We start from the raw sequence: 4,202 nt of genomic DNA on the forward strand, positions 1-4,202 counted from the left end.
CAGCGATACCGTCTGGGCAGAACTATTGTTCCAGCCACCAAAGAAAGATTCGCAACTAACCTGCCTGATCTATCTCAACTGCTATTTGTACCCAAAAATACACATGAATTAGACGAAATTACTGACAACATGGGCACTATTTTCTCTAATACATTAGAAGCTGTTGCCCCCATCAAATTGAAAAAGGTTAGAGAAAAACGTACTGTACCATGGTATAACAGTAATACTCACTCTCTCAAGAAAGTAACTCGTAGTCTTGAACGCAAAATGGAGAAAAACTAACTTGGAAGTTTTTAGAATTGCATGGAAAAACAGTATGTCCAGCTATAGACAGACTCTAAAAACTGCTAGGGCAGAGCATATACACAAACTCATTGAAAATAACCAAAACAATCCAAGGTTTTTATTTAGCACAGTGGCTAAGTTAACAAATTACCAGACGCCACCTGATTCAAATATTCCACCAACGTTAAATAGTAATGACTTTTTGAATTTCTTCACTGATAAAATAGATAACATTAGAAACACAATAGCGAATGTAGATTCTACAGCCTCTAACACTTCAGTTTCATCCATCGCACCCAACGATAAACTGCAGTGCTTTACAAATATAGGACAGGAAGAGCTAAATAAACTCACTGTATCTAAACCAACAACATGTTTATTAGATCCTGTACCCACTAAATTACTAAAAGAGCTGTTACCTGTAGCCGAAGAACCGCTTCTCAATATCATTAACTCGTCGTTATCTTTAGGTCACATCCCAAAACCATTCAAGCTGGCGGTTATAAAGCCTCTTATAAAGAAACCAAAACTAGATCCTAATGTACTGGCAAATTATAGGCCTATTTCAAATCTTCCATTTATTTCTAAAATTTTTGAAAAAGTCTGCTCAATTGAGCACCTTCCTGCATAAAAATGATCTGTATGAAGAATTTCAGTCAGGTTTTAGGCCCCACCATAGCACAGAAACTGCACTTGTTAAAATTACAAATGACCTGCTCCTTGCGTCAGATCATGTCTGCATCTCATTTCTAGTCTTACTTGATCTTAGTGCTGCGTTCGACACCATAGATCAAGACATACTCATAGATCGGTTACAAAACTATACAGGTATTCAAGGGCAGGCTCTAAGATGGTTTAGATCCTACCTGTCCGATCGCTACCATTTTGTTTACTTAAATTGGGTGTCATCTCATTTATCATCAGTAAAATATGGAGTGCCACAAGGATCCGTCCTAGGTCCCCTTCTATTTTCTAGGTCGTCTTCTATTATACATGTTGCCCCTTGGTAATATTATTAGAAAATACGGAATTAGCTTCCACTGTTATGCTGATGATACTCAGCTATATATCTCAACGAGACCAGATGAAACTTCCCAATTATCTAAGCTAACAGAGTGTGTTAAAAATGTAAAAGATTGGATGACAAATAATTTTCTCCAATTAAATTCGGATAAGACAGAGATATTAATTATTGGACCAAAAACACTATACAGAATCTTGTAGATTACAATCTGCAACTAGACGGATGTACTGTTACTTCCTCTACAGTCAGAAATCTGGGTGTTATATTAGACAGCAATTTGTCTTTTGAAAATCATATTTCCAGTGTTACAAAAACTGCATTCTTCCATCTTAGAAACATTGCCAAGCTACGAAACATGTTATCTGTTTCTGATGCAGAAAAGCTAGTTCATCCATTCATGACCTCTAGACTGGACTATTGTAATGCACTTCTAGGTGGTTGTCCTGCTTCGTCAATAAACAAGCTACAGGTAGTCCAAAATGCAGCAGCTAGAGTCCTTACGAGGTCAAGAAAATATGATCATATTACCCCAATTTTACAGTCTCTGTCTTGGCTACCTATTAAGTTCCGTATCAGTTACAAATTATCATTACTTACCTATAAGGCCCTAAATGGTTTAGCTCCTGCGTACCTAACTAGCCTTCTACCACGCTACAACCCATCACGCACCCTAAGGTCACAAAACGCTGGACTTTTGGTAGTTCCTAGGATAGCAAAGTCCACTAAAGGAGGTAGAGCTTTCTCACATTTGGCTCCCAAACTCTGGAATAGCCTTCCTGATAATGTTCGGGTTTCAGACACACTCTCTCTGTTTAAATCTAGATTAAAATCCCATCTCTTTCGCCAAGCATAGTGAAGTGAAGTGAAGTGAAGTGAAGTGACATTCAGCCAAGTATGGTGACCCATACTCAGAATTTGTGCTCTGCATTTAACCCATCCGAAATGCACACACACAGAGCAGTGAACAACTGCAGTGAACACACACACACTGTGAGCACACACCCGGAGCAGTGGGCAGCCATTTATGCTGCGGCGCCCGGGGAGCAGTTGGGGGTTCGATGCCTTGCTCAAGGGCACCTAAGTCGTGGTATTGAGGGTGGAGAGAGAACTGTACATGCACTCCCCCCACCCACAATTCCTGCCGGCCCGGGACTCGAACTCACAACTTTTCGATTGGGAGTCCGACTCTCTAACCATTAGGCCACGACTTCCCCAGAAGTTGTTGCATTGGCCGGGAATCGAACCCGGGCCTCCCGCGTGGCAGGCGAGAATTCTACCACTGAACCACCAATGCTCACATAATACGAATAATGTATCTTTTAAATTGTGAGTGTAGTTGCATCTGATCAAATGTGCATTTTTATTCTTTAGCTTGGGTTAAACTAATTTTACTTTGTTGGATCAGCAGCTATGCTAATGATGTCTCTATTTTGTTTCTATGTTTTGCCACGGGATTTACATCCCGTGGTAACTAGGATTTACACAAGCTCCAGTCTGGATCCAGAACACCTGAGAAGAGATGATGCTGACCCTCAGAGGACCCCAGATGATCCTAACCTTGAATCAACAAACAGAACTAACAATTATTGCTACATGTGTGACTGCATCATATAATAATAACTATTAATTAATAATATTGATAGTTCATCGTCTAGCTGACTACGTCTTGTATTATTATTATTATTATTTTTTATTTTTTCTAAAATCCTGTCAAACGTGCACAAACTCCTGGCTACTACTAAATATTGTAGAAACATAATTCTCTGTAAAGTTGCTTTGTAACGATTTGTATTGTAAAAAGCGCTATACAAATAAACTTGAAAAAAAAATTCCATTGGAGCAACTTGTATAAGGGTGTCAGTTCATCTCTGCCTGAACTTTCCACACTCAGGGTGGATGAAGTCTACCATGATGTTCCAAGTGATGTGGCTCCACTGATAACAACTATGGCTATGGACATTAGAGAGGGTAAAGTATGCCTTGTCTCAAAAAATTTGATTGATGAGGGTCATAAAAGCCATCTGTTCTGGACACCCCCCTCCCCTCCCTGTACAGCCAGTGACCTTAATATGAACTTATGAACCCAAGGAGGAATTTCGGAGGGGGGAGAAGTGTTGGGAAGCTATGTGCTTTTTTTTATACGATTTTTATATATCTACGACTAGTCTAAATCTAGACTATCTCCGTCGATAGATCTTTTATTTTTGTCAAGCTTAATTTCTCAAGCTATGTCAATTAACACACACACACACACACACACTTTCCTTCTGTCAAGCTTGTGTTGTGTTATCTAGTAAATAAACCAGACGTCAACTCAAGCACCGAAACGCGAATGTGTCCGCTGTCTGTGTGATTCCTGGCGCGTGCATATCAGTTAGACATCAAGCGGTTGTAAAAACATCTAACGGGTTTTGAAATGCTTGTAACTGGCTTGTGAAACTAACTAATTACAAAGGGTGTTTTATATATATATATATATATATATAGGATTTTTATTTTAATTACATTTATCATTTTTATTCACAAGGTGATTTTTTTAAACACAAATGCACACAGGTCATACACAAGTGTAGTCTACCTTGCTTTTTTCAAGCCTCAACACACACACACACACACACACACACACACACACACATACTTTCCTTCTCCCATGCTTATTCTGTGAAACATTTCTATAGCCACATCTTTATTTAACAAAATCTAAAATGAGATCTGATTTATTGCTATATTAAATGCTTCTGTAAGTTGTAATCTTTCGTTGTCATATCTTTTACATTTTATTAAAATAGGTTCAACTGATTCACAATATCACATTTAACACAAAGTCCAGACACATGTATTTCATCTTATAAATAATGACTGATTAAGTGCAATGTGTCCAATTCTATGGCGA

At 38.5% G+C, this 4,202-nt stretch overlaps 1 non-coding gene across 1 annotated transcript; it reads right to left on the reverse strand.

The window, feature by feature from the left end:
• Window positions 1-2,532: 2,532 nt before the first annotated feature.
• On the reverse strand, window positions 2,533-2,603 carry trnag-gcc (transfer RNA glycine (anticodon GCC)). The gene has a single exon. It is a non-coding gene; the product is annotated as a tRNA-Gly (tRNA).
• Between the last annotated feature and the right edge of the window lie 1,599 nt (window positions 2,604-4,202).

Source organism: Carassius carassius, chromosome 29, assembly GCF_963082965.1.
Source record: "Carassius carassius chromosome 29, fCarCar2.1, whole genome shotgun sequence".
Lineage (NCBI taxonomy): Eukaryota > Metazoa > Chordata > Actinopteri > Cypriniformes > Cyprinidae > Carassius > Carassius carassius.